Source organism: Grampus griseus (assembly GCF_964374135.1).
Source record: "Grampus griseus genome assembly, chromosome: 9".
NCBI classification, from domain to species: Eukaryota; Metazoa; Chordata; class Mammalia; order Artiodactyla; family Delphinidae; genus Grampus; species Grampus griseus.
Window position 1 is genome coordinate 29732142 of NC_139003.1, and position 25820 is coordinate 29757961.

The 25820-nt window shown below is 38.6% G+C and overlaps 1 protein-coding gene across 1 annotated transcript in view; it reads right to left on the reverse strand.

Moving 5' to 3' along the window:
- The window catches only part of KCND2 (potassium voltage-gated channel subfamily D member 2), a gene marked incomplete at both ends in the record, with an annotated part of 464273 nt that overhangs the window by 286542 nt on the left and 151911 nt on the right, over nucleotides 1-25820 (reverse strand). The gene's annotated exons all lie outside the window — the stretch shown is intronic.

Consider the following 25820-nt stretch of genomic DNA (forward strand, 5'->3'; position numbering starts at 1 on the left):
TTTTTGAATTATGGTTTTCTCAGGGTATATGCCCAGTAGTGGGATTGCTGGGCCGTATGGTAGTTCTATTTTTAAGGAACCTCCATACAGAGGTTCCATTTTTAAGGAACCTCCCTCACCTGGCAATTTGTAGACACAGTCCTGCAGGAGAGTCGGTGAAAGCTCATTGAGATTGAGTTTCTGCCACTTGATGGAACTGGGGCCCAGAATACAAATTAAGTTCAGCTAGAGAAAAATACAGAAAACGGTGTTTTTTGCATGCTTGAACACCTGAGCTTATACAGTGAGACTTCTCTCTGCTACGAGTCTATGAATGACACACAGGACAACTCTTATTAATCAAATATTGCATTCTAATTCTTGTATTTACATAATCTACCTAATTATTTTTAACTTCTAATCTCTATTTCCTAACTAAACTACATATTATCATTATTTTATGTACAGATTACCCTTCATCTCTGAATCTTAGTACATATTAATATCTACCATGAAACTATTTGTCTACCCAGGGTTTCCTCTCTACCTCTTTTTTTTTTCTTATACTCCCCTTAAGCTTGTCAAAGTGACGAAGGCCAATTTTTACTGGAAATAATGTAATCTTTTTATATGTAACAATAGTTTATCCATCTTAGAAGTATAATAAAGTTTGATGGTCTTCCCTTCTTTTATTGTTTGTGTGTCTCTTTATTTTAGTTTCAAGCACTGTAATTTTCCAGTCTGTGGTCATATGGTAATTTGTTATGGTCAACATTGCAGCCTTCATATTCCAGTCTTAGACCAATTTCCTAACATTTGCATCTGATTAGACCAGGTATCACAGGGCTGCAGATCTAAATCCTGGATCTTAATTTTCCTCAGTACAGTGCACAGTGCCTTAATGGGGCAGCAAACTCTGCTAGGGGAGCTGAGAAAACACTTCCACTGCCCAAATATTCAGATCGGCATACTCCACTGAGAAAGGGAAAAATGGGAAAGGGCAGAGATGATGGGCTCCATTGAGGCCAGCTATAACATGCGTACAAGGGAACTGTAGTTCAGTTTAGTGATTTAGGTCCCCTTTGAATTCTGTTGTTATTGTTGTTAATGTTATTATTAATGTCCAATTTAAGTTTCAATTGGTTCTAAATTGTATGAATGCACAATTCATTTTTCCTGAGGTTCTTCATTTGTTACAACCATCATTACCCTGCGCTTTATAATATTTCCTATAAAAATGAGATGATTTCCTTACTGTGTATCCAGTTACTTTTAAAGTTTAAGAAACACAGGTTTTCTAAAACATAATGTAAACTAGAAGGAATGGGAGGGTAGCTAGTCTAAAGTTTATTTTTTCTATTCTATATATGAATTTTAATATTCACGAGATAAATTATTCATGTTTTCTCCCTACAGATTAGATGTGAATAGTTCTCTACTATGCAAATATATCACATTTCTTTCTTTTTTTTTTAAATCCCCTAGTCCTATGAGTCTTAAATAGAAGACAATGTGTCCTCTGACATATACTAATGGACAGTGATTACAGACTAGTGCAGGTGGGAAATGCTATTTCAGTGTAATAGCTCACACCTGGAAAGGTCTATTTTTTCTCTAAGATCTTTTTACACAGCAGTGAAAATAAACTAATTAGGTCAAAGCGTCACATTGGGACCCATGAGCTTTGACGGTCTCTCTAGTTTGTGTCCCCACAAGAGGCCACTGTCCAAAGGCAAACAAGCAATAAACTCCAGCCAGAATAGGAGCTCTTGGTTTAACCATTTCTTCTTTTAGTGTAGTTTCTCCTTCAATTCATTGCACGTGAATTCCTGCCTTGTTCACAGAGGAGAAAATCGGTATAGAGGGATAAATAAGATGCAAGAAAGGAAAGAGAAACAAGCAAGAAATGGTATTTTCTAGACCAATAGCCTCTGCTCAGACACAAGTACCATAAGGCCCTGCTTATGAGAGACAGTGCTCACAACCAGGGGTCAGGAGCATGATTCTTCAGCTGCCCCAGGCTTCTCTGGAAACTACACTGGCAGCACTGAAAGAGATAGAAATTCCAGGCTTGGACACACCTGCTTTTATTCCTTTGATAATTTCATCCACTGCACGAAAGGAAAAAAAAAAGACAAAAAGTAAAACTAACAAGAACTTGCCATCTTTTCTCTGGTAGATCCCTCCTGTGGTTTAGTCAAACTCTCCCAGGAAGCTTGGCTTCACCACCACCTTAAGGATACAGGTAGGGGATCTGAGGGAGTCAGACCCCCAACAGTATTGGACCCATTTTTATTTGTTTCACCAGTGCTTCTTCCAAACGCAATGAAGCAAGTTTAGCTTTGACTCACTGGAATCCCTTAACAAAATATTTTCTAGCCATTACTTCCCTTACCTATCTTTTGGGCACTTAAATTTCCCATTTGTTTAACTAATGGTTGTTGGTCATCTATATATAACACACCTGCATTATGAAAATTTATGGCGATGCAAAGATTTAAAGCATTCTAGGCCCTCAACAGTAAGCAAATAGTATGTCACACACCAAATCTGCATTTAACCCAAGCTTAAAAATGCATTTCTTTTAAAAATGTTAAGTAAAAAACCATAATTTTTAAAGTAGAAAAATAATTATAACCTCATCACTTATCCTAACACTTCCTGCTTCTTTTCAAATTTTGTCTACTTGCATAAACCATCTTCTATAGTATTTTAATCCTGTTGTTATACTATAAGTATTAGTGCATGTTTGCTCATGTTCTCAATGCTGAACTAATTTTGATGATCATAAAACGTCATATTTCTTCTACTGTTGAGTATTAGGTTAAAAGTTTTTTTTTTACTAATCATCATTTTATTCAATACTCATTTACTGAGCATTTACTACATGCCAGGCAATAGTGCTGGTTATCAGGGATACAGTGTGATTTTTAAGCTCCAGAGGTAACAGTCTAAGTGGTAGACAGACTTATTTATAAACGAAGGATTAAATGCTGTGAGATATGTGCTCAGAGATCTGCTAGTAGATTGAACCATATTACAGTGAGTTTCCTGAGGGCCAAAAATAACCAAATAATACTCGGTTGTCTTAGTTCAACTGAATACAATATGTATAGAACCCCTGATGATAGGAGACAGACAGGGCTTCAGAGTAGAGGTAATAATTTGAACAGAGTTCTGAAGAAAGATTTGGATTTTACATAGCACACAGATAGGGAGAGCAGTGCTGCTGCATCTTTGATCTTTTCTGATTCAGCTAGAGGACATGACACTCTCTCATTGTTAACAATGGCTTATCACTACAGCCACACTCAACAAGGGGTCCCACCTCTGGTTGGGGGATGTGAATATCTGAGAAGTGGGAGAGGGGCATGTACAGATTCCAGATGATACTGATTATTATTCCCTTCTCACCCTTCCCAAATCCCCTTCCTGCATCCTCCAAGAAGTCACAGCTGGAGATGCAAGACCCATCCAGCCTATGTGATTGAAGCTTGGAGGCGCAGTTGAGGAGTAGCAGGAGATGGAAGTGGAAACAGGCAGGATCCAGATTGTGAAAGGCCATGGAAATCAGATTAGGGGATCTGGCCTTGCAACTGATGGGGAACCATGAAGGGTTCTGAAGTAGCGCCATGAAATGACTAAATTGGGACTTAGAATAATACGTCTGGGAATGATGTAGTGGACAGACTGACAAGGAAGGGACTGCAGATGAGACGAATGATTCTCCAGCAGAGACACAATGATGTTCAAGCTCACGCAACTGCAGAGGGGTTCTCCTTTTCAAAAATTATTGCTATAAAATTAATTATCAGGAATGGTGCTACTCAGTAAAATGTTACAACTATTTTCATTTCTCTTAAAAGCTATTTTCAAGTTGCTTTCTAAAAATGGTGACTGTATACACATACACATATATGTGTATGATGTGTACTCATGCATATATAAAAAGTATGAATGGTATTATTCTATTTTAAACACATCTCTACAAAACTGAGCATTATCCTTGCCACGCTAGACAAGTACATGTACATTGATATGATGTTTTCTTAAGTTATTAAGAAAAATGTAGTGTCTATGTCAAGAAGTGCAATAGTTCCAATGTACGTACATAACTGTAAACACACCTAAGGAAACACAGTATGCAATCCTGAGCAATCTTTATAGAGGCATTAATATGCCAAAATAAGTCTTGAGGGGACCTATCAGGATGGATGGAGTAATAAAAATCTTGTCATCTGAGAACTGCTTCAAAGAATTGGTGATATTTACATTGGGGAACAAAATACTAAAGGAATAAGTAATGGCTGTGTTTAAATATCTGAACTTCTGTAATAGTGAAAATATTAATGTTTTGATTGATTCAGAAGATGTTTTCTAGGATTCCTCCAGGATGGATGAGCATACATTTAGTGGAGTTAAATGTAGATTCATCCTGAGGCCATGTGCTTTAGGAATTAGAACTGATCAACAGGGGTTTATGTTTTGCATGAAGTGATAACCCTCCTACCACTGCATACTAATCTAAGTTCTCAGGAACAGTTCCAAATGGAAGGCTGTGTGTGTGTGTGTGTGTGTGTGTGTGTGTGTGTGTGTGTGAGAGAGAGAGAGAGAGAGAGAGAGAGAGAGAGGTGGTTATACTGAGAGAAACTTAGGGTTATGGGAACCAAACAATGATGATGAGGCTGAGTAACCCAGAAGCTTTCCTTCCCTCAAAGACTCTGGACAATTCTCCTTTCTCATCTGAGACAGGACTGGAAGATGACCCCTAAATTTTCCTTAAGTGCTGAAAAGGCAGAAGCCTCCAGATCTTACACCCATTCCTCACCCACTGACTCTGCTTTCAACAAGCTCACCAAAACCAATCCCCTTGATTCCACAGGGAGTACCTTTCTGCCCTTAGCTAACTGAATTCTCTGTTGTCATTGACACTGACCTCTCCCTCCTTGAAACTAGTTTTCCTGGCCCTTCAAAGAAAAGGTGTTTCTGCCTTTTTTCCACTGAACTATAAGCCCAGTGAAAGCATGGGCCATGTTTGTTTTGCTTATTTCTGTGTACCTAGATCTCAGCATAGCACCTAACAAAAAGTAGGTCTTCCTTGTCATTCTTCTTTGCCAGCTCATTTTTCTCTACGTGACCCTTAAATACAGGTATTTCTCAGGCATTTTTTAAAATCAGTTACTTGGGCTTCCCTGGTGGCGCAGTGGTTGAGAGTCTGCCTGCCGATGCAGGGGACACGGGTTCGTGCCCCGGTCCGGGAAGATCCCACATGCCGCGGAGCGGCTAGGCCCGTGAGCCATGGCCGCTGAGCCTGCGCGTCCGGAGCCTGTGTTCCGCAACAGGAGTAGGCCACAACAGTGAGAGGCCCACGTACCGCAAAAAAAAAATAAATAAATAAAATCAATTACTGATTTCTTCGTACTTGTTCTTTGACTTTGATGAATCATCTTCAGGATAACCGCAAGTTCTAAACTCACATAGCTAACATCTATGCTGATATTCTTAAGCAGTAGATGTTAAACTTTTTGGTCTAAGTAACCCTTTGGACACTTAGAAAGTAATGAGGACCCTAAAGAGCTTTTGTTTATGTGTGTTGTATTTATTGATATTGACCATGTTAGATTAAGATAAAAATTTATTGATTCACTAAAAATAATAGCAAAAATTCCACTGTGTATTTTAAAAGCATGTTTTTATGATAAATATCTTTGAAAGTAAAAATTTAGTGGAAGAGTGGCATTGTTGTACGTTTTGCAAACGTGTGGCTTAATACAGGCAGCTGGATGCAAGCATTCAGTCTTTTATGATACTCTGTCTTGGTTGAAGTACGTGAAGAAAATCTGGCTTCACAAAAATATCTATTTGAGAAAGGGAGTAGTAGTTCAACACCCTTATCAGGTAATTATGGATATTCTTCAGTACTACACCAAAACTTGGGAAGTGACAGATGCTTAAAAGTTGATTTCAGGGCTTCCCTGGTGGCGCAGTGGTTGAGAGTCCGCCTGCCGATGCAGGGGACATGGGTTCGTGCCCCAGTCCAGGAAGATCCCACATGCCGCGGAGTGGCTGGGCCCGTGAGCCATGGCCGCTGAGCCTACGCGTCTGGAGCCTGTGCTCCGCAGCGGGAGAGGCCACAGCAGTGAGAGGCCCGCATACCGAAAAAAAAAAAAAAAAAAAAGTTGATTTCAATGTGGAATCAACTTTTTTTTTTTTCTTTTTTTTTTTTTTTTTTTTCGGTATGCGGGCCTCTCACTGCTGTGGCCTCTCCCGCTGCAGAATCTGAAAACAGATTATTATGTACTGAATTATGTCCCCCCCAATTTATGTTTGAAGCCCTAACCCCCAGCGTGCCTGTTTATGGAGATAGGGCTTTCAAAGAAGCAGCTAAGATTAAATGGGGTTATAAGTGTGAGGCCCTAATATAAAATGACTGGTACTTTTATAAGAAGAGGAGAGACATGAGGGATGGAGAAGTCCATGTGAGGACAGAGCAAGAGGACAACCATCTGCCAGCCTAGGAAAGAGGCCTCAGGAGAAATCAAATCTGCTGGCACCTTGATCTTGAACATATAGCCCTCAGAACAGTGAGAAAACAAATTTCTGTTGTTATGCCACCCTGCTTGTGCTACTTTGTCATGGCAGCCCTAGCAAACTAATACACAGATCAGTGAAACTTCAGGACTCTGTAACACTAAAATCCATTGGTCCAGCTTTCACTTTGAATGGATCTGTTAGCTACGCAGAATTTTGTAAAATCATAGGTCATTTGGAAAATATTAATTCATTGAGATACACAGATTTTCCAAATGTTGACATATTTCATTATACCAAATAAAAAAGTCATATTAAAAAGATATTCCAATCCCATCAAGAATGTCTTTATTAGATGTTAAGCTTACACTGACAGACACTAGTTTTGCAACTTTCTGATTTTTACCAGAATACATGAATTTTATTCTTGACAACAAATACTGTCAGTAGTTTTTCTTTAAGTGAAGGGCTCATTTTATTCAATTTTGATATGTCAGCCAGATGACCAAATCTGAACAATCAGTCTGTCTATCAGTTGTTCTTTCAGGTAAAAATGGTGCTCCAAGAAAAAACTGGCTACTTCAGCTCAAACTGAGACAATCACACAAGGGTTTCTTTGCCTTCCCCCCTTCCCCCTCAAGACAATCTATATGCAGTGCAAGTTCTCCTTGCACACCTCCCATTAGGTCGCAATATTATTAAAAAATGAGTACCGAGGGGTTGACGTTGATTAAAATTAGTAATTTACTGGCTTTTAAAGGTTTCTTTTGCAGGTGAGGAATATAATGACTACAAGAGACTATTACAAAACTATCAAGAGTTTTACCCACCACTGCTTTTGCACCATTAGTAAAAAGACCAACACAGTGAGAAAAAAGAAAATAACATCTTAATAATGTTATGAAATTAGATTTGATCTTGTGAATTCCCAGAAACATCCTGGGGAACCCTAGAGGTCAATGAATCTCACCTTGAGTTAGTCTCTTCCCTGGAAACCTAACATTCAAAAGATCCAACACTGAGCTAATTTTCTTCCCTCTAGGACTGAGCCTCTCCCTGCTTCCCCTCTCATTGGTAGGCACCGCCATGTACATGTTTCCTTAAGACTGCCATCTAGAATCATTTCAATTCCCTGTTCTTGGTTTTGTGATGGAGAATCAGAAGAATAGAGGTTAACAAATTTAGAGGCAAAATAGAGGACTTTTAAGAAATGTTACAGAGGCTTATGTGGGGTTTTTTGTTTGTTTGTTTGTTTTGCGGTACGCGGGCCTCTCACTGTTGTGGCCTCTCCCGTTGCAGAGCACAGGCTCCGGACGCGCAGGCTCAGCGGCCATGGCTCACGGGTCCAGCCGCTCCGCAGCATGTGGGATCTTCGCGGACCGGGACACGAATGCACGTCCCCTGCATCGGCAGGCAGACTCTCAACCACCGTGCCACTAGGGAAGCCCTGTGTTCTTTTTGTAGTCCAGAATTAAAGGCAAGAAACTGAGTAAGTTATAAATTAATTTTGATTTTTTCTTTTGATTGAAAAATCCATCACCAATGCTCTTACTTAGTTCAGAAAACATCTCTCAATCAAATTATTTCAATATTATTTCAGTGTTATGCACTGCACCAATTTACTCCTCCTTGTAGAGTCAGAGTTCATCGATTCACTTATAACTCTTTAATGGTTCTCCATTTCCCTCAATAAAAAGTCCCAAATGCTTTCTCATAGTTTAATACTTTCTAATTTGACCCTGCTTAACTGTTTCCTCTTTTGTCATTTACCACATCTACATCAAGCTTCATGATAAAGTTAAACACATCTTCAGTTTCTTCAGTATGATATTCTTTCTTCCCAGATTCCTAGTCATCACATATGTTATCCTCTTTGAGTGGAACATTCTTTCTTTTCTCCTGATATTCACTTCCTATTCTTGCCCCTTTAATGCTATGGTTTCAACACTTCATCATTGTTCAATTCTGCTTCCACAGCATCTGTACCTCTTTTATCACAGCATTTCCTACAGTATATTGGAACTGATTGCTTCACTGCATGCAGCCCCTGTTAGATATTAAGCAATACGAGAACAAGTACTCTTAGTAGTCATCACACAATCAACTAAGGCAGTTACCTGTTGACTTGGTTTTATAGAATTTTAATTGTAGAGCAGACGTTTAAAAAATGGGTTGATATCCATAATATAAAACATCAAGTTCAACATGATAAATGTGCTTTGTTTTAATGCCCTAGGTTCAAGTGTTTATAATAGTCAAATTGAAAAATATAGCTCTGAGAATTTTATGATAATACAGAAGGATACTATTGGTACAAAAATGTATAATCTTGAAAGATTTTCAGACATGTCAAAGACTTAAAGGAGGGAGAGACTGATATAGGCGTCTTTTTCAATGATTAGATAACTGTGTTACCTCTATTGAGAAGAGTCACAGCAGCAATGGAGTTAAAAAAAAAGTAGCGAACAAAACAAGAATCTCAATTTTTTAAATAAAATATATCAGCATTATCTTTTTACTAGAGTTAAAGAATTCCTTGATACAAAGGTTCTTATAAAAATAAAAATGGATAAACATTTTCTCACATATTTTTATATTCTTATATTTTTATGTTTGTTTCACATGTAAAAAAAATACACATTTGTTGCCAGCTTTTAATAATCCATTCACAACTCATTGTACTCGATACCAGAGCCTTGGCATTGCTAGAGTAGTGGGTGAAATGTTGATATGCCCAGCTCAGTCCTTTCCATTTGTGTATGTTAACGGTCTGAAGAGATTTCTCACGTGGAGACCAAAAATGGTCAGTCCAAGGTTCCGGCTAAAATTCATCAAGATTGTCTGGTCCGCTGAATGATGTTTGAGTGTGTGGTGCAGACCACAGGGGCAGAGTGACAAGACTGCTTACAACAGGGTGTTCCTGAGCAGTGGCAGGGGATATGGGAAAAGGGCTGCGAGAAGGAACTATGTGCTATGCCCTAGGAATTTGGGATCTTTATGTAATTTAAATTTGTGTGAAATACTGGCAGATGCTGGTTTATGATCAAAACAGTAAAATGACACTAACTTAGGGAAAGTAAACATGAAACAAACAGTGACAAAGGCACTGGGAAACACTGGGGGGTTTGCTCTGAGACCACTCTCTACATCAAAGCAAACTTGAGAGAACATGACTAGCTTAAAATGCCAGTCTGGGATTTTTCTGTATTCACGACATACACTTGACAATGAAGACATTTCCCGTGGAGATTCTTCCACTTATCAGAAGTAATATTATAAATGCAAGGGAGACCTGCATATAAAGAGTACATTGCTCCTATGTTATTCTCCAAAGAGAGCAGTGTATTCTAAGGCTGCAGGAAATATGATTACAACATTTGAATTTAGTTTGGTTATTTAACTTTTAAGAGTGAAGCCCAAAATTAAATTGGTCATCAGCATCTTGAAAATACAAAAATGTAAATCACTTTTCAATGTTATAGAAGTCTCTTAGAACACGGAGAAATCCTGAATTCTTTCTTCCATTTGATTTCTACTAAATGAATATCCTTGTCTTTATGACATAAAAGAGTGTCATGAAAATTAAATTTGGATAGGATTTTATATTTTGGGGAGGTTAACATATAGAAAATAATTCCAGTTTAAGGGAATATTATATGTATAAGAAATAGAATTTTTTATTTCTTCCCTTCATTTAGTGAAGCATTATAATTGCATACAAACCTAATTATGTGCTCTCTTCATTTTAGACCTGGGAGATATTTTCTCATTCATTTTTAAAAATACGATCAATTAGTGATACACCTAAGATAATTTACATATAAATAGAGAAGTTAGTACTATTTTCAGGTAATTCCCTTCCAAAATAAAATTGGTAAGTTATAAAAAATAAAAATGAGACAGGAATGGGGGAAGACTGTAAGGGAGAGAGAGAGGGACAAAAGAAAACCTGCTGAAATTTAGGAGGGAATTTAAAAAAAACACAAAAGAATGGTGTAGCAGATGAGGTGATTGAGAAGGTTGATTTGCTTCTCCCCACAAGCCAGGGGGAAGCATGATTCAGCACGGCAACAGGGCCAGGATTAATGTGCTTCCAGTACATCTCTGAAAAGAATGATGTGACTTCGGTGGATGGTGCAGTCTAGAATCAGAGGAAGGGGCTTTGCAGCACGCTCACAGCAAGATGCTGCTATGCTAAATAACAAAGGGAGAATCTGAGTAGAGTTGAGTTACAGAGAAAACCCTGTGACAGAGAATGGAAAATGTCTACAGTATAAAAGTAGCTAGAATGTACAGCAGTGGTAGGTGCAGATTAAATAGGTGATGCTGGCACTGGGGTCATCATGAAGGCAGAATTCATGTGTCTACTTCAGCTATTTCATCACTGTATGTCATGTCCCTTAGCATATTAATCCCCCCCAAAAAATAGCTGTTGACTGAATAAATGTTGAGAAGCACTGTCTCATGCAAGCATTACATATCTGTGGCCTTGGCAATGGTGTGTGTGTGTGTGTGTGTGTGTGAGTGTGTGTTATATCCCGTGTGTTCATTCCAATATCCTTTGCAAAGTGGCAAAATGTTCTATATAATGAGAGTGGATAGAGCAAGATGCATTTCTAACAACCTAGATCGAGGGGATGTGCCAAGATGTCACTGTTTATTACTGCTTTTCTCACTCCATTTGACGCTCAGTTTGCACCTGTTATATAAATATAAACATAGCAGAGCATAAGGAAAGGAAAAAGAATATACAAATATGCAATACAAAGAAAACTAATTATATACACCTTTGAAACAGAACAGGGAGAGAGTAACGATTCTGAAGTTTCACTAGAAAAATTGAATCAATCTGTTCCCCCTTTTAGTAAACTCTGCCTTGAAATTTTTTTTTTTTCAAGACAAATCTATGATAACAGCAGATATTAACTGTGGAAATAAACTAGCAAAATGCATGTCACACTAAAGCACAAATATACTTAGCTCTGTCTTAAAGCTGTGGAAAACAAAGAAAGTCCTTCCCTAATTTGCCTTTAGATTAAGGGGTAGATTAAACCTGACTTCACAGATATCATCCCATAAGCCGGCAATTTATTTGTAACTTCATTTACTTTTAAACCTCTTATTATTTTCTTTAGTAGCTAGGTTCAGATTTCTTACACGGGTCTGATTTCTGGTCTCTACTTATGAAGTGGAGGATGAGGTCAAATCCAGCTGTAGGAATGCACTGTTTATTAAACAGGGGAACTATTTCCGAAAACATTGCAAAAGCCTCCCGAGCAACTACATCTTTCTTCCTGTGGCATCTGTTGTTGGCGTCCAGAGCTAGGCTCATGACCATTAATAGAAGTGATTGTGACCAAAATATCCCACCGCTTTTATTCCTTGTGACTGTTTTGCATGGCAATGCCGATATCACCATCTTAATTAGTTGCCCTAAATTGTATGTGACAAACCACTAGATAACATATTTACTCCTTTCATACAGGTCTTACGCTGAGCCAGACTCTTTACATACTTTATCTCATGTAGGCATCATTCAGTTCTGTCAAGTATTTAACATCACCTGCAATTTGGAGATGACAACCTTAGAGACATTATTAACATGCACAGGGTCACAAATCCAATGGTGGCTGTGCTAGGACTTGAACTCCCAAGGTTCTGATCCCAAAGTTTCGTAGCTACTAAGCTCCACCAACTTGAGAGTCAAGTCCTGTTGAAATAACGTTAACTTTGTCATCAATATTAACATAAGCTGTAACAGTTTGTCAATGGCACAGCTATCGCCAGAACTTAAAGGAAATACAGAATAATTAATCATTTCCTCAGAAGCCTATAGGATAACCTACCATTTTAATATTTTTATCAAATGAGAAGAATTAAGAAAAGTGCCTTATTGTTAAACCTAGTATGAAACAAGCAAATCTATCTTAAAGGGCTGTGGGAATTAATATATCCAAAATTAGTATATCTTATTTTGCTCAAGTTGAGTTAAAACAATCTGACAGAAAATAAAGAGTAAAATACTAAAAGAAGCAGTTTGGTTTTGATAGCCAAATTTTAAAATGCCAGCAGTGTGTACCAGAACAGGAAGGGTTAGTAAACAAGGCAATAAAATGTAACATTTTGTTATAAAAGCCAGCAATGCAGCATGAGTGTAATGGGTTCTTCCAGAGAGAGAAATATTTCCTGTCTGTCATAGAGAGTAAAGGAAGACAAGTCAGCCCAGTTTCAACTGTGTCCCGTCTTCAATGGGGTAGATTCTTGTGCTCAGACCATACGGAGACTCTGTAAGCAGCTTTATGAGAGAAAAACAAACCAACCAACCAACCCAAGCATCAATTTAGGTGTGATCTGTAAGGCACATTTAAGAACACAGGATGCTCTTACTTTTGGGGTTAAGCTGAAGGTTTAGCCTGACAATTTACTTCTGATATATCCAAAGAACTGCCTCCGTCAGATTCTAGTGTCAAATCTAATGTAAAAGGAAAACCTTTCAAATAGCATTGAGCTGAATGATGAATAAATCATATTCACCAGCAACCCTTCCAACCATATGACCCCAGGTTAGAAAGAAAGGCACGTGCTACTTTTAGAGGAGGCAACGTGACTAAAAGGGAGAATTTTGTGAAACAGGAGGGTAAGTAAATGAATGTCCTCTGGTCTAAGGGAGGTAGTTGCGGGCAGAGAAGAGGTCAAGTCAGAGCTTTGACACCAAGGTCTCCATTTAAGGTCAAAACAATAGAGCAGATAGTTTGGGAAAGTCCCATGGCAGGAGATTTGCATCTTTCTTCTCAGGGTGTAGCCCATAATGATCACAAGCTTCTGAGAGAAGGCCTGTGTTCAGCAGGACACTGCAGCTACATACGTGGCAGCAGTTCAGAAGTGTCTGTGGGAAGGATCAATGCAGACTGAGGGCTGGGACAGACTGCCTTGTAGCATGCTCCCCTGCAAACATGGAGTACCCTGAGCAGACACAAAACGGCATGAGGTGAACTGACTCTGCTACTCTGACTCCTGGAGTATAAGAAATTCCCCAAATCGCACAGGGTCACAATGTGTACAGGGGGAAAACTGCTGAGTTGAGGGCCAGAGGGCTGCCATGAAGCTAGATTCACAGCGAGTGGAGTAACCAAGTAGCTAAGCCTACAGACTAGGGAACCCAAAGCAGGGGATTGGATGGAGGAAGGGTCTGAGCCTCAGGTTTTACGGCATCTGTGAAAGAAGTAGAGTCCAGAGAACCAGGTGGGAAGAATCAGAACATCATGGTTATCTCCAGTGGATAGTCTCAGCAACAGAGGCTACTAACAGGGAACACATGAGAACCAAAGAGGGCTCGAGATGCCTCAGTAGTCGCCAAAGGCCAGAGACCCACAGAAATGGGTACCCCATGCCACAGACCCACCATACCACATGAAGGTAGGACCAGAACCAACCCAGAAGCTAGCCCAAGGAAAATGGATCCTTTTCCAATTTCATAAGGATAACTGCACTGAGGAAGGAGGGAGAAGAGGGCAAAACAGCACTGAGTGGGATTTGGGATTTGAATTGATCGCATATTTTCTTGAGATGCTTCAAAATGTTTTGAAGAACAACAAAAGGTTTTAAATAAGGAAAGCTTGAGAACCTTATATTTATTTTCTACCAGCCAGAATGGTAAGGCCCCTGAGGATATTTAGATCCTCACAGAACATAAAGAAGGTACAGATTTTGGCATATCTGCATCAGAGTGTGCAAAATTTCAACCATGGTACATATGTCAGGCCCAGATGAGAGGATCCACCCCTTCACTCTTTTTCTACATTTAGCATTTCATGAACTTAGTAATTTTCCTAAAGACTGTGCAAGGAGAATGTACTGAACAGCCTTCTGCCATGCTGCCGTCCTGCTGCATCTCCACAAGGAATTTCCCAGAAGCCATGCTTCTGACATGTGATGCCTCCACAGTGCACAACTCCTTAAAAAGCGACTGCAAGTCCGTGGTTCCCACCACTTTCCTTGTGAGGAGTAGTTGTGTTGGGCTGGCTGGTACTGAGATTGTGGATGGAGGGGTTCTACCTTGCTATCTAGGTTGTAAGTAGACTAGCCTAGCAATTCAGAGTGTGGTACCTCAATAAAGAGGGAGCAGCTTGAAATGATGACTGGTATTCATATGGTCCTAACTAAAAACGGGAATGCTCTATAAATTGAGATCAAGGAGTAGGTGAGATTGAATGGTTCATGCCAGATTCTCATCAGGGTGTTTCCAAATGGTAAGCTCTAAACCTGGCTGAAAATTAACAATCACTCATGGAGCTCTGGAAAAAGACTCCTAGTCTCGTCATGGTCAGACCCAACAATATGGTAAAATGTTTAAAACACTTTCACATTGCTTTTTTGTGATGAACACGTCCAGTTCTCCAATATTCAAAATAGAAACCTGAGTTTCAGCACGGATGTCATGTGTGCAGGTCACTTCATAGGAAAGGCTGAAGTGTCCTGGCCACAGACAAGGGCTCTACCCTGTACTTCTATCTCAGAGTAAATTGTCTAAGCTCTCTGAGCCAAAGTTTCATCATCTCTAGAATAGAGGTAATTATCTACATTTACAATTACTATGACAATATGATAACAGTGCTCAATTCACACATAAAGGACATTGACATTATTGTTGTTGATGACTGAGCATCACCCCTGTTACCCACACCTGTCACTAACTAAAGTGGCGATACTTGAACTGCAAGTACTATGATTAGGAAATCTAACAGTGTCAAGTATAATATCATAACTTAAAATATATTTTGGTCATATCTTATTGTTATGTATTATTATTGATATATTTTATTTTTTATAGGATTGAATACTTGCCACAATATTAACAGCCATAATTATGATTGTTATTGTAAAAAGTATAGTATATTGTTACTGTTATAACAATATCACTCAGCACTCCAATTTATTCTCATAAATTTCTGTCTCACATAGCTCATGATTTTATGTATGCCAAATTATATAAATGCTTGATTCCTATGTTAATAGTTTTCAGAGGATATATTTGCCAGCCATCATTCTGAAGATGTTGTTCTCTTCCTTTGGTCTTTATAGTTTTTATTTTTTTAGTTTGAATTTGGGGTTTTTTTTTCCTTCTTACCTATACAGTACTCAGATAATGAAGATGTATCCCACCTCCTTAGTCATCAAGAGACAAGATGACAAGATTATGGATTTTGTTTCACCTGTCTACTTGCAGGCTGATCAGATGCCTTTTTTAGACACTTCTCTCTCCACTCCAGATGGATATAAACCTCTTCTACTGAAGCTGTCCTTGACTATTGAACATGCAGTTGTAGGTACGATCGTCTCCCAACTACTTACCTGAAGCTCATCTCATTAAGTACCTGGGAAACTGCTCTTTTAAGAGGCACCATCACCAAACTCTTCCTTTCCCCTTCTCCCCCATCAAGACCTATTTTCATTAATTCTGCAAATAATTGTTGAGCGCCTTCAACCAAACAGGCAATCTTACCCTGAGTCTCTTCTATTGACCCACTAACTGCATGAGGTAGTGGGTTCCTGTATATAAATTCTTTGTGTCTCTGTTTTCTGTAATTTTAAATCTCTGAATATTTGTAAAAGTAAAATGGGTATGATGTCCACGTGTAAAAATATCTTTCTTGGAATGCAATATTAATCATTACTAATTATAGAGAACTTATTCGATGCTGGCACTAACGACTTTACATGGATTAATTGTATATAGTACTCATAGCAACACTAAGGTAGATCTCTTTCGTTATAAATTTTTAAAAAGAAACAGATACATAGCTAGATTAGAAAATTTCTTAAGGCCAAACTGCAACAACCTGGCAAAGCCAGCACTCAAATTCAGAGAACTGTACTTTTACCATTATGCAAAACTGATGACCTTCAGTTCTTGATTATCTGCCCAGAGATCAGTTAGTAGGGGTCAGGAAGGAAAAAAAAAAGTACCTTTCTACGATTTTTTTTGTTGTTGTTCAGGCAGTGAGGGTCACTGGGAGTGAAGTTTATTTAGGCCAGCCATGTTTATTTTTCCTAATCCAGTTTTAAAAACCTGACGATAGTGGAATTAATTCTTAGATCATGACTATAGGTTGTGGCCATCAGCTTTTGATAGTGTTTTTGATTTTAACTTTTTCTATGTCCTTACATACGTGTGTATATATATATACACACACACATATGTATGTGTTTATATGCATGTGTGTACATATATGCGTGTGTGTAAATATACACACATACACACACACACACATATAGCTGACACTTGAACAGTGAAGGGGTGAGGGGAGCCTTCCCTCACACAGAGAAAAATCCACGTACTGTGGTTCCTCTGTAACCGACGTTCAGCTTCGAGATTCAAACAATGGCAGATGTGTAGTACTGTTGTATTTACTATTTTAAAAAATCCACATATAAATGGACCCATGCAGTTGAAACCCATGTTGTTCAAGGGTCAACTGTATGTACACAACCTCCCACCACTGCCACTTCCTGCCTTGTCAATTGAGGTGTTACCAGTAGCCAAGAACACACTTTGGATCAGCTCCAAGAGAGGCTTCATATCGGATCCCACTGTTTAGTCAACTGCATTAAAAGGAGATTCCTTTGTATATACAAATGCCGGTAACACGTTGCCAGGACAAATGGGATTCATCTGTGTTCTAAATATACTTAAATTTAACAGAAATCACTTATAACTAAAGGGTTTTCTTTTCTTTGACCAATCATTTTAATTCTGCTTCCTAAAAATGCAGAAGCTATGGAAAAGGCATTAGCAGCCCCTTCGGCAAATGCATAGCAGATGGGAATTCGAAGCTTAAGAGATGCAGGAGGAAAAAGTTGCCCCTCCCTTGTAGTAGACCTTTTATTTCAGGATAGACAGTGATCCAGGTTTAAAAATGACTTGTGGGTGATATATATAGGAAGTAAAATATGTTCCGATTTGACAATAGGAACAGTACTTTTTTAGAGGAAAATATAATGCAGGGAGTCACTCATATTCAATTATATATTTTTAAAAAGGCAGAAGGATTCAGTAGTACAGTGATAAATTATTTCACCAACAGAGGACTTGGGGAAGGGCTATCTGACTAAATATTCAGCAGAGAGCAAGTGTCAATTTAGCTAAGCAAGTGATTTAACTCATGATTTTGTTTTTCACTGAACGACCTGCCTTCCTGAATAAAGTAATGCCTCGTTTTAGCAATGGTTAGGATATTAAAGCAATGGATCTGTTTGGTGGAAAAATTAAGTGAAAAAAATAGTCCAACTCCTTGTGGGTGGTATGGGTGGGAGGCCAGATGGCATTCTCAGAGTTGAGTTTCAGTTACTCAAAGTTGTTTCTTTAACCTGATCGCTGCTGCTCAATTAATTGAGAGAGGTAAGCTGGGGTCAAGCATCTAGCCAGTGATTCTCAAGCCTGGATGAATATAGGCATCACATGGTAAACTAATCAAAGATTACCCATGACAGAGCCCCATCTGAGACCAATTTCATTAGAATCTCTGTGTGTCAGGCATCTGGGGAATGGGTATTTCTGAAAGCCATCCACTTCCTGTACAGGGTGCTTCTAATAAGCTGCTTGGGTCGAGATCAGTTGGTGTCTTGGATCTATATTAAGTCCAGTTCAAGGCAGACCTTTGTTGCTGAAAGTAGTTGGTTCCTGAGGTGTATCTTTTTATCACAAGATAAATTTTCCTTCACTTTTCTTGCTTATCAGGTTGGGAAAATAATAAAAGGTGCTTATGAATCTTAACTAAACACTACATTTTGTGAAATCATGGTAATTAATGTATGAGCCCCTTTCTTCATTATCACAGTGAGAATATAACCTTCTGAAAGGCATCCTTGTTTATAGCTAGATAAATGCTGTTGAGATCTTGGCATTAAGATGATAAAGTTAAGCTTCTACTCTCTCTTAATAGGATTTAGAGCAAAAACCAGAGATGAATATCACAACTGAGGAAGAAAGTAAAATTGACCTTTTGTATTAAATGAAGGACAATCTAAAAACAGTTGTTCTATCTTAAAACAAGTAAAATACTTCATAATCCAAATGAAATCTTTTCTTGGATCAGTTTTTACCAAGTGGCTATTTAGTGATTTCTTTTAAGTGAATATTTTATTATATTTCTGAAATTTATAAAAGGCCATTAAAAGAAGTCTTAGAATGCCCAGTGTTAAAGCTACACAGCAGGGCCTGGATACCTGGTTCAAAGGAATTAAGTTTATATTCACCATAAGCCAGATATTTTTCTTTCTTTGAACTTTGGATTCTGTGCTGTGCTGTTCCCACTGACACTGTAAATTAAAGGATAAAATGGTGACTTTCCACTCTGCTTCCCATAATGATGTATTCTTAGCTGAGCTTAGGTGAGAAATTTGAATGTTTCAGAAAATCAGATTGCTTTTTTTCCTGCCTGAGGGACTAAAGTGGCACAACACAGGATTGTATATCATTCCAAAAAATTTATACTTGCTTACAGTATTCGATTTTGTTTTAGCCTTTTATTTCTTCTCAACAGATTTTTCACAGCCACAATACTGGAGGCTGTTTCTGAAAACTGCTAATTTTTAGAAATAGACCAGTCAACCAAATTAGCAGGATGACTGAGGGAGAACTTTATTAGGGAGTGAACAGCCGTAAGGTCTCAATAAATCTCTTCAGTCATCTGAAAAAATGAAAAGCTTGGAGGGGTGAGGGGGATGGGACATGATTAGCTCAGATTTATTCTAACAACCAAGGAAACCAAATGTATGATTTTGTATAAGTCCCTTTGAAATTTCATTTCCACAGACTAAAATGTTTCTTGCCCGGGGGGGGGGGGGGCACAGTCATTTCCTGTGATTAACATGGATTTAAGGACTAGATGTCCTACTAGCAGAGTTTTTTTAATTTTTATTTTATTATTATTATTTTTTTGCGGTACGCTGGCCTCTCACTGCTGTGGACTCTCCCGTTGCGGAGCACAGGCTCCGGACGCGCAGGCTCAGCGGCCATGGCTCACGGGCCCAGCCGCTCCGCGGCACGTGGGATCTTCCCGGACCGGGGCACGAACCCGCGTCCCCTGCATCGGCAGGCGGACTCTCAACCACTGCGCCACCAGGGAAGCCCCAACTAGCAGGGTATTTACTTTAAAATACTTATCAGGCTTGCCCAACCTTTTCCTCATCAGAAAACTTCCTTAATATCTGCATTATCTATAGCTCATTATATTATTATTTTTAAAAATATTTTCCCTGATAGTCTAAGTCCCTTTAGTGCCAGGTTTATGTTTTTCCTTTGTGCCTGGCATAAGGTAGTTACTTGGAAAACATTCATTCAATTGAAATAACGGCTGCATTATTCTTTGAAAGTATCATTTCACTTATTTTTTTAAAAATGTGGGTGACTTCTCTGATTATGAGATTTTCAAGAGCATAGACTGGGTCTGGTGTTAGACACTCAGTAAACGTTTGCTGAATTGGACTGATTGTTTCTCATGAAATTGATCATTATTTCAATACATACTTAGAGTTGTTAAACCAGATTTTATGGCAAACAGTTATAAGATACTGTGAAAGCCAACTGCAGGAAACTAATATTATCTAGAGTGTCAAAGGAGACTTCTTTGAAGAAGTGATATCTGAGCCAAGACCATAAAAACAAGTAGGTAAGGGTGGTGGTGGGATGGAGGGAGAAAGGCAAGGCAGGGAGTGGGGGGTACCTTTGAAATAGAGGCAAGAGTATGTGAAAGGCCCTGAGATAGATAGGGGGTTGACACATTAAATAAAAGCCAATGTTGCTGGAGCACAAAGTGGGGTAGAATAGTTTTAAGCCAAGAAAGATTAATAATTCAAACTATTTCTGGCTGTTATAGAAAAAAGAGAGAGATCTGAGAAAAGATATGAGCAGGCCAGACAGGATACTATTGAAGCAGTTCAGGCAAGAGAAGATGTACTTGGGTGTGATAATGATGGTGATGTTGAGAAGAGTGACTCAAACATATTTGGAGCCTAAATCAACAAGGCTTGCTAATGAATTGAATAAGAGGTGAAAGAAAAAAAGATGTTCAGAATGACTCTCAAGTTTCTGGTTCTGTAAACAGGAAGATGGCTGCCCGTTCCATTAAGGGATGGAACATAGGAGGAAGGCTGTATAACTTGTATAACTGAGTATGTATAACTTGGAACATGTTGAATTTGATGTGCTTTTTTGAACATCTAACTGGTAATATCTAGAAGACAGCTGATATACTCCTCTGGAGGTCAGGAGAGAAATGCGATGGAAATATAATCAGAGTCATTGGTATGAATGACTGGTTTTGAGCTGAAGCCATTCACTGGGTTAACTAGCCTAGGATGAAATATAGAATGGAGGGGGAAGGGCAGGCCTCAGACTGAGCCTATAATATCCCAGGATTTAAAAGAAAGTAGAGGAAAGTGGGCAAGCAAAGGTCATTGAGAAGGTGGGAACAGAGAGGTAGGAGGAAAACAACACAAAAAATTATGTTGGTATAGGAAAAAAAAAAAACAAGAAGGAAGGTGTGATCCCATAAGCCGAAGACCCAAAAATTTTGACTGGATTTAAAAACATGCCGGGATAAAAAGTGGACAGTGTAAATGCAGGTGGGGTGTCATAGCAAGGTTTGAGAAAGTTGCTATCAAGAGGGTTTTGTTTCATTTTGTTTTTTCTTGTTTTGGCTAGGTTATGTACAGGGAATGAACGGAGTAATAGGGATGTTGGAGTTTTGTAGAGCATAGAGCAGGCTTGAAATAATCTTTTCAGAAGGTGGGAATGACAAAATGTAGTAGGATTACATGGCAATGATAGTCCCGTTGAGGTTAATCAACACACACTAATTATAGTGGCATTAATTTGACGTGCACTGTTATTGTATCTGGCTGAGCCCAGCTATACAGATACAGGCCAGATAAAACAAGTAGTTGCCTTCATCAGGGTTTGAGGATTTTCATGATCAAAAGGCGAAAGCCAGTGGAGCAACGGAACCTGGGGTATTGACATGAACATAGTGACATGATGATCCATGCAATTCAACCTAGTTAAGAAGAAAAATGAAACTAGTGGGAAAGAGTGGGAGCAGCTAAGGAAGAAAGAGAGGCCTCTGATAATGACAAGGTGTCAGAGGCCTCTCCTTCAGATGGGGTGAAAGAATGATCATACGGGGGTACTTCAACAATCAAGCTGATGAATGAAGAGAGGACAATTACAGTAACATCAAGGAAACTGAGGTGACGATGAAGTGGAAAATCGTCCTATGGGGTATACTTCAATATTAAAGGTGTACTCACAAAGTAAGAAGCTTAAATTAGTGGAGGTGATATGGTTTTGAGGGGTAAATATACAGCTCGGTTGTGAGACTGACTGCCTGAATCATAGCAGAAACGTTTGTGGGAGATGAGGAGGTCAAAATGAGGCACTAGACTCTAGCAACTAGGGTATCACACCAACATGCACCAACCCATCACTGCAAGCATTGGGTTGCAAAACACCTGAAAGGATGCTCAACATCACTAATCATTAGAGAAATGCAAATCAAAACTACTGGCTTCCCTGGTGGTGCAGTGGTTGAGAGTCCGCCTGCCAATGCAGGGGACACGGGTTCATGCCCCGGTCCGGGAGGATCCCACATGCCGCGGAGCGGCTAGGCCCATGAGCCATGGCCGCTGAGCCTGCGTGTCCGGAGCCTGTGCTCCGCAACGGGAGAGGCCACAACAGTGAGAGGCCCCAGTAACGCAAAAAAAAAAAACAAAAACAAAAAACTACAGTGAGGTATCACCTCACACCGGTCAGAATGGCCATCATCAAAATATCAACAAACAATAAATGCTGGAGAGGGTGTGGAGAAAAGGGAACCCTCTTGCACTGTTGGTGGGAATGGAAATTGATACAGCCACTGCGGAGAACAGGATGGAGGTTCCTTAAAAACAGAACTAGCATACAACCCAGCAATCCCACTACTGGGTATATACCCTGAGAAAACCATAATTCAAAAAGACACATGCACCCCAATGCTCATTGCAGCACTATTTACAATAGCCAGGACATGGAAGCAACCTAAATGCACATCAACAGACAAATGGATAAACAAGATGTAGCACATATATGCAATGGAATATTACTCAGACATAAAAAGAAACGAAATTGAGTTATGTAGTGAGGTGGATGGACCTAGAGTCTGTCATACAGAGTGAAGTAAATCAGAAAGAGAAAAACAAATACTGTATGCTAACACACATATGTGGAATCTAAAAAAAAAAAAAAATGGTTCTGAAGAACCTAGGGGCAGGACAGGAATAAAGACACAGACCTACTAGAGAATGGACTTGAGGACACGGGGAGTGGGAAAGGTAAGCTGGGACGAAGTGAGAGAGTGGCATTGATATATATACACTACCAAACTTAAAATAGTTAGTGGGAAGCAGCTGCATAGCACAGGGAGATCAGTTCGGTGCTTTGTGACCACCTAGAAGGGTGGGATAGGGAGGTTGGGAGGGAAACGCAAGAGGGAGGAGATCTGGGGATATATGTATATGTATAGCTGATTCACTTTGTTATACAGCAGAAACTAACACAACATTGTAAAGCAATTATACTCCAATAAAGATGTTAAAGAAAAAAAAGAATTGGGTTGCAGAAGAAAACTGAAATAAGTGTGCTCAATAAATATCAATTAAATGATCCACAGTAGCAAAATAGTCAAATGGAGATAATGGTAACCAGAAAATTGGTGATTATTTTGTGACTGTTTGTGGGAAACTTTCTGGAATAATCCCAAATGGCTTTTGATCTAAGTGAAAGTAGAATAATCTGTTTCAACTATTTTAAAATGCAGTGTCTTAAGTTTCTGCCTCTGGAACCATATTTTCTATATAAATTAAGTATTAGAGTGAGTCTTTGTTATTGTTATTTTTAAAGCATGACACAATTAGACTCTTCTCAATATGAAATAAAAAAATATGAAGAATGAGAAAGGATGAAGAAGTTTTCCAAATAGATGATTTAATTCTGTATTTTCTATTTTTTTTTCCTAGCAGGAGAGAATTATAACCTCATCATCAGATTTAGTACAAGAGGAAAAAATTGAACTTCAGTCTAATAGACTAACTTACTGTACATGTTCTGAAAAAAGGAAATTGCCTTAGGAATTATCTGAAACATAATAAATCAGTTTAAGGAATAAAACAGTACTATATATTGTAATGCCAAAAAATCATCCTGGAAGCACTGATTTATCTAAGTCTTCCACAGAGAAAAACCCCTAGCTAGCCAATGTTAGTCACCTGACATGAAGCATTTATTTAAAATATTCAGATAGGGAATGTCAACTAACAGGTAGTAACATGAATTTCTCTTTTCCTATCAAGTTGAAGAAATTTTCCTTGGTGTTTTATTGTAAACTGTAGTATAATGCTTCTTCAGAATTTCAAGGATAACTTACACGAAAAGGATCAAATTGCTACTAAAATATAATTTCAGTATGTTGTATTTTTTTTAAATTTGTATTTATTTATTTTTGGCTGTGTTGGGTCTTCGTTTCTGCGCGAGGGCTTTCTCCAGTTGCGGCGAGCGGAGGCCACTCTTCATCGAGGTGCGCGGGCCTCTCACTGTCGCGGCCTCTCTTGTTGCAGAGCACAAGCTCCAGACGCGCAGGCTCAGTAGTTGTGGCTCACGGGCTTAGTTGCTCCGCGGCATGTGGGATCTTCCCAGACCAGGGCTCGAACCCTTGTCTCCTGCATTGGCAGGCAGATTCTCAACCACTGCGCCACCAGGGAAGCCCCAGTATGTTGTATTTAATAGTTTGAGATGATTCTTTCTCTAGATATATGAGTGTATATGTATACATGTGTATATACATATTTGGGAGAATTGAACAGTTACTGCTATTATATATCAAAGAAATGTCAAAAATTAAACACACATTTTTCTCTAATACAATGCAAATGTAGAGACATCGGGACAAATAAACCCAGGAGAAGTTATGGTTTATTTAGTACCTGAAAATTCTTCTACTGTTAGTTATTTCCTAGTTGAAAAATTAATTTATCTAAATGAAATATTAATGTTTGATGCTATAGATAACAGTCTTCAATAATTCTTGAAATTTTTATTTTACTCAAATGGTACTTTACCATGTCACTGGATTGTTCAGCAGATTTCCATTAACTAGCCACTATCAACATGGTCAACATTGATGTGAATGTTGAATCTTCCTTTAAATATCCTACTTCTTAAATAAAGTCTTCTTAATTACAGTATTGGGAGGATGGTGCTACTAGTCACAATTCCTACTCTATCCATATCATATCAAACTTCTACTGCAGGAAATTTTCAAGCTTTTTCATGGGTTAGGATTTCAATAGAAGTAACCAAAAGCAGGGAATTTATATTTAACATGCGAATGCAGAATACTTGATCTGGTATAAAGAAGTACTGCCAGAGCTTCTACAGAAGTTGTAGATTTCAAAGGGCTGCTGTTTTAATGTTGCCTGAAGAATCTTAAAATGAAAGCATCAGGATGTTGGGTGACAATCCAGGATGATACTCTACTAGAAAGCAAACCTGCCAGAGTTTCCTGAAGAAATTAATAGCTCAGAAGGCATTTAGAATATATTTCAAACTACTATAGCTTCAGTGAATGCACTGTCTTAGAAAAAGCTAGCAATACAAAGATCCTTGGTGATCAAACAGAGTGGGGAGCTCAGGATAGAGTGACATCAGCCACATAGTTATTTTCAGGCTTAGAGGTGAAAAACAGAAACTACAGAAAAATAAACTATATAGGAGACCACAAGGAGTGGTGTAGTGCATGTACTATTCGTAAATTTTTCAAAAGGAGTAAGAAAAGATGAAGAACCAAGGTGAATCCAAATAAAAAAGTAAAGTCTTGGTAACAGAGTACCTGCAAGCCTAGTAAAGTATAGTGAGATTCTTAAGCTCTCCCTGCAACCTACATGATAAGGAAATGGCACATCAAGACTTTGAAAACAGAAGAACAGAACTGAGCAGAACTTATGATAACCCAATCACAAGACAACCATTGCTGATTTCCTAGAGAGAGAGATGATATTAAAACTATGCTCATGACAATTCAGTAATTCTGAATTTAATTTTTAGTTATCTGTTTTATTAAACATGTAACTTCTCAGTGACTCAGTTATCCAGTTTATCCATAATTGGATTAACTATTGTAAATCAACCTCTTTTTGCTTGTCTCCTGATTGAGCAACCCCAGCGAAGCCTTCTCTTTAAGATTCTTTTGGACCAGGAAGAACATAAATTAAAAAAATAA